General features: G+C 39.2%; 1 pseudogene; it reads left to right on the top strand.

Moving 5' to 3' along the window:
- The first annotated feature begins 27 nt into the window (after positions 1-27).
- LOC138376566 (KATNB1-like protein 1) lies at positions 28-9,254 on the top strand (annotated as a pseudogene).
- Positions 9,255-9,554: the final 300 nt, after the last annotated feature.

Genomic DNA, 9,554 nt, shown 5'->3' with positions numbered 1-9,554 from the left:
CCGTGAGGCACCCGCCGCGCAGCGCACATGCGCACAGATAGCGGAGCGCGCAACTTCCCATCAGCCCCCGCGAGGGAGGGCGCCTCCACGGTCGGCAGGCGGGGCGGGAGCCGGGGCGCAGCAGGTGCGCCGCTGGCGCCGGGGACGCGGCGCTGCCTGCAAGACCGACTGGAGCCCCGCTCTGCTAGGAAAACATGCCCGAACCTCCTGGTTTCTCCTAATGAATATTTCATTATCATATCTTTTGCCAGGCTAGCATCTGAGAATTACACAGTAATACACGAAAACTTAGGAAAATCAGAAAATGGACACAAACCGAAAGAAAAGAACGTTAGACACAGCGTAATCCCTGGCTCACTGAGATTCATGTGTTTAATCAATAGACGCACCACCACCTTCTGAGAGTTTACAGCAATGCGAACATATATATTCGTAATATTTATAACTATCTTTTCAAAAACATTTTCTTGGAAAATATAACACCAATTTTCCCCAGTGATAATAAAAAAAATAAGCTCCATTCACAATATTACAGCATCAAAAAATGTACAAAATATTTATTATTCAGGCTAATAAAAGAGGAAAAGCTAAAGAAAATGACATTTTGTAGTATATGACATTTGAAAGAATTGAATAGGTAGAGATTCCTAGGACTTTCTCAGAATCTTTAACAATATTCCAAACAAACAAGTTTTTGTGCCAGTTTTATCTTTGCTTCTTATTTTGTACTGCCTTACTCAACAGGACGTTGTAACCTTACTCTAAGAGAAAAAAAAAAAAAACGTTTTTTTTTTTTTGTTGTTTTTTTTTCGAGACAGAATCTCACTCTTTTGCCTGGGCTAGAGTGCTGTGGCGTTAGCCTAGCTCACAGCAACCTCAAACTCCTGAGCTCAAGCAATCCTTCTGCTTCAGCCTCCCGAGTAGCTCGGACTACAGGCATGCGCCACCATGCCCGGCTAATTTTTTTCTGTATATATTTTTAGTTGTCCAGCTATTGCTTTCTATTTTTTTTAGTGGAGACGGGGTCTCGCTCTTGCTCAGGCTGGTCTCTAACTCCTGAGTTCAAACAATCCGCCCACCTTGGCCTCCCAGAGTGCTAGGATTACAGCCATGAGCCACTGTGCCAGGCCCTCAAATTTTTGATGTACCGATTAATGCAGGGAGGTTAAGGAGGGAGGATTGTTTGAGCTCAGGAGTTTGAAGCCAGTCTGGGCAACATAGTGAGCCCCTATCTCTAAAAGATTTTTGAAAATTAGCTGGGTGTGCCACTCGGGAGGCTGAGGCGGGAGGATTGTTTGAGCCCAGGAGTTGAAGGTTGCAGTAAGCTATGATCCTGCCACTGCACTCTAGCCTGGGTGACAGAGCAAGACCGTGTCTTGAAAAAAAAATTATTTCTGCCTCAACAGCCTAAAATTTCAGTCTATGAATGAAAAGCAAAAGATCACAAATAACTAAAACTATTTTGAAAAAAATACAGTGGGAGGAACCATTCTGCTTGAGTAATCAAGACTGTATAGTATTAATGGAGACAGACACATATTAATGGAACAAAACAGAGAACCCAGAAGCTGATTCACACTTCAAAATTAAAAGCTTTCACTCTGGAAAAAACAAAACAAAACAAAAACAAAAACCCTGTTAACTAATCAATACACAATCTTGTTTTATGTGGGTTTCTGTATAAAGACACCTTATTTATATTTTATTGATCCATTAACATTGAATTTATAGCCAACAGCACCATAACTCATGCCTAAGAAAAGCATATCCAGCACGGGTATTTCTCTATAAGGCACATCACAACTTCTTGCACTTAGGAACACCAGACAAAAGGTACAAAACTACAAAACAGGTGGCACTAAACTATGGGGAAAGGACATTGTTTCCAGTACGAGGAGCTGAAACAAGGCAGAGCATCGCCTTATTTGACCTCAGCTAGAATCATATGCATCAGGCAACTCAAATTTTTCACAACTTTGCATGTCTATGAATGACAGTGAAAGTACTACAAGTACTGATTTTGCAGTTACAGATTTTGGTGAATAGGTGAATTCACAAATATGGAATCTGTAAATAATGAGGATCAACTGTTATTAATAAGTGGGGAGAATAAAAAATTCTTAGTTGCTGACAAGTAAATACAGATTACATAATAAAGTTAGAAACTCTGCAATGGATATTTAAACTCATGGTTAAAAATTGTATGCAAATAGGAGATATTTATATTTTGTCAAAGAATTATTCCACAAATTATGCATTCATTATAAAAGGGGGGAAAAGTAGCTTTTATAGTGGAAAAAGCTGGTAGATAGAGGTTAAACAAGTGGCGAAAGCAAGCATCACCAATATCAGTACAAAGCCACAACCACGTGCCTCCTGATGTAATGTGTTGAGATAAAATGTCACTTTATAATGTTTATTCAAAGAATTCATAATTTGTATCCAATCAGTTAAGAAACCAGAAAACCTAAACTGAAAGGCATTTTACAAAACAACTGACCTGTACTGTTCTTAAAAGCTAAGGTCAAAAAAGACAAAGAAAAGCAAATTAAAGGAGACTAAAGAGACATGACAAATACTAATATAATACATAATCCTGGATTGAAAAAATAAGGATAGGTAGAAAAGACACTATTGGGAAAATTGACAATATCTGAATATAGAAATGGATTAGATAATAAATCAATGTTAATTTTCCTGATTTTGATAATTGTACTGTTAAATAATTAACTATAGGCTGGGTGGTGGCTCATGCCTATAATTCCATCACTCTGGGAGGCTGAGGAGGGAGGATCAGTTGAGCTCAGGAGTTCAAGCTCAGCCTGAGCAAGAGCAAGACACCATTTCTGCTAAATATAGAAAAATTAGCCAGGACTACAAGCCTGTAGTCCCAGCTACTCGGGAAGTTGAGACAGGAGGATCACTTGAACCCAGGAGTCTGAGGTTGCTGTGAGCTAGGCTGATGCCACGGCGCTCTATTCAGGGCAAGAGAGTGAGACTCTGTCTCAAAAATAATTAATTGATTGATTAATTAACTATAATTGATTAATTAACTAACTATAATTATATAAGCAAATGTCCTTGTTTTTCAGGAAATAATGAAGTGTTCAGAGGTAAAAGATCAAGATGTCAAGAACTAAGTCTAAAATGGTTCAGAAAAAATTTATATACATATATAGGACACATACATATATAAAAAGCACACATACATATGCATGTATACATACACATATTTACATGCATCTATAAAAAGGTACGCGTGTGTGTGTGTGTGTGTGTGTCTCCAGAGAGTCTGATAAAGCAAATGGGGCATCACAAAAACAACTGGTGAATCTGAGTAACGACTACGTGGGTGTTACCTCTGCTATTCCAGCAACTTGCAGGGCAGGAGCAGCAGCATTTGAATGGCCAGAGTGAGGCCTCCAAGGGAGGGATGCCCTAGGCTGCTGCGCTGGGCAAGGCACTGTGGTACGCTGAGGGCCGGTGTTCAAGAGATTATGGCATCTGTAACCCACAATGTTAAAAAACAGATTTTTTGTAATAATACTGAGGACCATCCCATTGATCTTTCTAGAAAAAAGATCTCTAATTTCACTAACAAGAACATGAAGGAAGTTAAGAAATCTCCAAAACAGTTGGCTGCTTACATAAACAGAGCAGCTCTGGACAAGCTGTGAAAAGCCCAAGTGAGCTCGGCAAAACAGAAAGCCCACCATGAAAATACAGTGGGTTTTTTCCTGAGGTTCCTCAGGGCCGTGAAACAATGGCCCAAGCTTTGTTCAGCGGGGATTTGAAACTGAATGTAGCTTTAACTTTCTAGAGAAAGAGAAGTATAAGTGAACTTGTAGGTTATTTGGTGAGGACAGAAGACTTTGGAGTTACATAGATTGCCTTCCCGTGCTCACCGATAATTTACAGGAAGAAAAACAATATACCTCACTTGGCTGCTGTGTAGATTTGTTCCCTCTAATAAAGTCACTACTTAAAAGCAAATTTGAAGAATATGTAATAGTTGGTTTACATTGGCTTCCAATGTGTTTGTATTTTATGTGTCCTCTAGAAATAGTGTTTTAGTCCGTTACCAGACTGCATGTTTTAGTAAGGAGTATGTGTGGCTAAGAACAAAGAATGTCCATTCCCTATTTATTAAAATTAAAATGAATTTTAAGTTATGTGCCAAGTACCTTCCATTTACCATTCTAGTTGGCAAATGAAAGAACGCCCACAGGAAATTTAAATGATTTACTAAGGAGAAAAATAAAACGACTTTGCCTCTTCCAAAAAAACCAAAAACAACTGGCTTCAAGCAGTCATTAAAAGGTGGTGGTCAGAATTATGATCCAGAACAGAAATTATCAATGATGAAAAAATTCATATTTTAATTAAGTGGACTATAGGAACAGGAATACCATCTTACTCTGAGTAGGATATAGTGGTAACATAGAAAAGGATGTAGATGCATACTTATTACAATTCTATGGAGAGATTTTGTCTTCTAAAGAGCATGTGGTTATTCAAAACATCTCTTGGCCATATGATTTCTTTTTTTTTTTTTTTTTTTTTTGAGACAGAGTCTCACTCTGTTGCCCAGGCTAGAGTGAGTGCCGTGGCGTCACCCTAGCTCACAGCAACCTCAAACTCCTGAGCTCAAGCGATCCTACTGTCTCAGCCTCCCAAGTAGCTGGGACTACAGGCATGCACCACCATGCCTGGCTAATTTTTTCTATATATATATTTTTTTTAGCTGTCCATATAATTTCTTTGTATTTTTAGTAGAGATGGGGTCTCGCTCTTGCTCAGGCTGGTCTCGAACTCCTGAGCTCAAACGATCCGCCCACCTTGGCCTCCCAGAGTGCTAGGATTATAGGCGTGAGCCACCGCGCCCGGCCATGATTTCTAAAATAAGATCTCATCTGAGAACTGTGAACTGTGGAAGAAACCAAAACCATTTTTTTCTTTTAGAAGCCACATAATGAAACCCTAACAATCTACTTCACATCGAATTGGAAAAATATCCAAAGGAGCAAGCTCAACTGCAATGAGGTATAAGTTCACCATGAAGACTGTTCATCTTTGCTGCATTTAGAATTTAATGGTTATTTGGTAACATTGTTTAAAAATTATTATGTTTTAATTCAATCCTGCATAAGAATATAGTTTATACTATATGAAAAAATAAAACAGGACTTTTTAGATAGGAACTATAAACACCAATCATTAATTTTTTAAGATTGTGTTTTATTAAAAAACTCAAATGTGTGTAGCTATTTTCTTATGTTGAAAAGATTTTGAAAGTTTAAAACATCACAGCAAATAATCAATATTAAAAATTTTCTGTCCACACTGAGATACTGTATATGTAAATGCCTTTATTATTATTAAGCCAATGTCTTTTTATACCAATGTCTGTTTTAAAAAATTAAAACCAACCATATTTCTGGCATGAAAAAAGTCATGGAATTAAATCAGGAGTTTACATTCATGTAAAATGCTGTTGTTGAAATGTATTCCACATCATTTTCAAAATAAGAATATTTTCAGCATCTAATTTTTTTGGCCAGAATCATGTATGTATGTATCATCCCTATATAAAGAAAACCTGAACATGTATTTGTATAAATGTTTAACTGGAAATGTCCATGAAGTTGGCTAATGTATATTCACTTTTTATTGTATATAGATTTCTAATATTTTTTATTTCTGTATTTATTTCTTTATTTCTGTATTATTTAAATTTCCTCTGAGTAAATTCACTAAATATTTCTAAAAATTTTATTAATAAAAAATAAAAAGTTAACAAAAAGTATAAATGGGCCGGCCGAGGTAGCTCATGCCTGTAATCCTAGCACTCTGGAAGGCAGAGGCGGGAGGATTGCTTGAGCTCAGGAGTTCGACACCAGCCTGAGCAACAGCGAGACCCCATCTCTATTAAAAATAGAAAGAAATTAGCCAAACAACTAAAAATAGAAAAAATTAGCTGGGCATGGTGGCACGTGCCTGTAGTCCCAGCTACTTGGGAGGCTGAGGCAGAAGGATTGCTTAAGCCCAGGAGTTTGAGGTTGCTGTGAGCTAGGCTGATGCCACGGCACTCTATCCCAGGCAAGAGAGTGAGACTCTGTCTCAAAAAAAAAAAAAAAAAAAAAAAAGTATAAATGGATTAAGTGCTCTAAATAAAAGACAGATTTTCAAACTGGATGAAAAAGCTAGACCTAATAATATGCTGTGTACAAAAAGGTATGCTTAAATATAAAGGTAGATGTGTTGAAAGTACAAGAATGGGAAAAGATGTACTATGCAAACGTTAAGCATAAGAAAACTGATGTGGCTACATTAGTGTCAAACAAAGCAGACTTTAAAACAAGGAAGATTACCAGAGATAAACTACTGCAACATTTTATGATAATAAAAGATGTAACAATTCTACATGTACATGCACTTAACACGGATTCAAAATACATCATGTCTAGGCTGAGCATGGTGGCTCGCACCTATAATTCTAGCACTTTGGGAAGCCGGGGCAGGAAGATCACTTCAGATCAGGAGTTCAAAACCAGCCTGAACAACACAACGAGACTCCCTGTCTCCACAAAAATAAAAAAAATAGAATTTAGCCAGGCATGGTGGCACATGCCTGTAGTCCCAGCTACACAGAGGCTGAGCCAGGAGGATTGCTTGAACACAGGAATTTGAGGTTGCAGTGATCTATGATTGCACCACTGCACTCCAGCCCAGGTGTCAGGGCAAGAAAAAAAAAAAATGATGTCTAAGTTGACAAAACTAAACTGAGAAAATGACAAATCCACAATCATAATTAGAGATTCTAAGACTTGGAGTCTTCCCTCTTCGTCTTTATCACAGGGGCCATAAAGCTTACCACAATGAAATATTAATTTTAAGTATGATTTTTATGATATTTAAGTAATTTTAAGTATGATTTTAAGTGTAAACATCCATGCAAAGCAGAGACAAAAAGTGAGTTGCTCAGTCATCCAGCAACAATCGAGTCTCTATTTCCCACTTATTCCCCTCACAGGCATTCTCTACAGGGGATCTGTATCTCCTCTCCTTCCTCGTATGAACAGATGACACAGGCACAGGATTGTCACCCAACCCCAGCAATGCTGTGAAGGCCCTGCGCTCCCTTGGAGATTGGCCATAGCTCCTAATCTTCTCCCAAGTTCCTTTTTCTTTTTCACAGAATGTTGCTGGGAGACAAGAGGGCATGATTGCAACAGTGACCTCAGTAGAAGTGTTAATATACAGTAGTAAGATCTGAGACCCCTCTTTATTCTGCAGATTTGACCTTGCCAGGAAATGCAGGTGCTTCCCCTAGACTTCTTTCTTTTTTTTTTTTTTTTAATTTTTTTATTTTTTTACTTTGTAATATATAAATTTTTTTTTCATCTTATTGTTATGGGGGATACAGAATTGCAGGTTACATACGTTGCCCATGTACCGCCTTTCCCCCTAAGTCAGAGCTCCAGGCGTGTCTGTTCCCCAGGTAGTGCGCGTTGCACCCATCATGTAGGTATATATCCCTCCCTTCCCCACCCTCCCTTCCCGAGTCAGCACCTTCAAGTGTTACCATTCCCCAAACGGTGTGCAATGCACTCATTGTGTAGGCATACCCCCATCCCCTCCCCCGCCCCCCAGCTCAGTCTGATATCCGATTGGTGTCATTCCTAGATGTGTATTTAGGTGATGTTCAGGAAAACCAATTTTCTGGTGAGTACATGTGATGCTTGTTTTTCCATTCTTGGGATACTTCACTTAATATAATGGGTTCCAACTCTCTCCAGGAGAACCATAGAGATGTCGTATCTTCATTATTCCTTATAGCTGAGTAATATTCCATGGTATACATATACCACAGCTTACTAATCCAATCATGTACTGATGGGCATTTGGGTTGTTTCCACATCTTTGCAATTGTGAATTGTGCTGCTATAAACATTCGGGTACATGTGTCTTTGTTACAGAATGACCTTTTTTGTGCTTTACGTTAGGCAGCTTCTATTGCTATTCACTGAGCCTCTTTTCTGCAGTGCCTAATCTACTGTAAGTCCTATCTGATGTATTCTCCATCTCTAGAATTCCATCAGGTCTTTTTAATATCTTCAATCTTTCTCATTTGATAATGTACAAATTTGAGTATATTTAAAATATGTAATACCTCTTTTAAGATCATTTTCTGTGGGTTATGAGTCTGTTTCTACTGGCTGACTATTCATGTGCTTTGAGTCACATTTTACAGATTCTCTATAAGACCAGTAATATTTACTGCATGTCAGACACTGTGATTATATTGTTGAATGCTGGATGTTACAATGCTTTTTTTCTTTTTATTTGGCCTTCGAAACAATTATTTGTAGATCAGTTTAATTCTTTCAGGCCTTGTTTTTAGCCTTTTTTAGGGCCAATCTACAGGAGACTTCCTCCACAACTAGAGAAGCCTACTGATGGTTCTCTCCACTCTGGTCGCTGAGAACCGAAATGGTTTCCAACCTCTTTGTAGCCCTCTAGGATTATTCAGCTTAGAGCTTCCCAGTAACTGTTTCTCCCTCAGCATGTATCTTTACCCTCACATGCACAGCCAACTAGTTTTCTAGTTGTTCCACATATTGTTCACTGTGTCTTGTTGTCTGTGGCAGGGGCACAAGTCCATAGGAGTTACTTCTTCATGGGTGCAAGACAAATTCCTAGTAATAAATTTGTACCTAACCTTTGTGTATTTTATTACTCCATGAGGCTGATGCTTAGTTGAAACATTTACCAAAATACAAACTAACTTCCGTATTGAAGACTTTAGTAAAAATGGTCATACCCCTTTATATATGCCAAGAGAACAGAAATGAAGATTTGTACACAGTAACTCAAACTTCAGAAGTATTTGTTTCAGAAATATTTTTATTTAAAGTATATTTTGTGTTTTTGTACTATAAAAATACACAGCTACTTGCAGTCCAGACAAGATGGCATAGACTCATTTCTCCCTGCTCCTCCCTGCTAAACATAACTGTGAACTCTGGGAATTACCAAAGGAGACCTCTGAAAGGTGGTAAGACAAACTGGCTTGGGATCCAGGACTGGAGGAGTGACACATGGCAGGGAGTCTTAGATTGCCACACACAACAGTGCGTGCCCAGGCCCAGTGCTTCTCTCCCCAACACTAGCAACAGAAGGAAGCCCAGGTGGGCTCGCCCCTGCCCCAGACTGGCCTCCCCTGACACCACCAGGTGAGCCAGTACCATTAGCAAGGATTGGCAGTCCAGAGCACCACCAACAACAAATGACCAGGGGAAGCACTCCTGTTCCCCACCTGAGACTTCCCTCCTTCCCCAAGAGTTATTGGGGCAGCTGGGTTGCACTAGAAAGAGGGACTCCACCACCACAAGAAGCACCATCTTGGAAACCTCTTTAGTCTCTGTGGGCCTCTGATCTCCTTCCCCACCTAGACATACCAGGGTAGTTGGGCAGCAACAAGAGGACCCCACAAGCAACCCCACATGGGAAACTTCCTTTCCCTCATGGGCCAAAGACTCCCCTTTCCCACT

Source organism: Eulemur rufifrons, chromosome 28, assembly GCF_041146395.1.
Source record: "Eulemur rufifrons isolate Redbay chromosome 28, OSU_ERuf_1, whole genome shotgun sequence".
NCBI lineage: Eukaryota > Metazoa > Chordata > Mammalia > Primates > Lemuridae > Eulemur > Eulemur rufifrons.
Note: the sequence above shows the minus strand (reverse complement) of the source record. Positions and strands in the feature narration are given on the sequence as shown.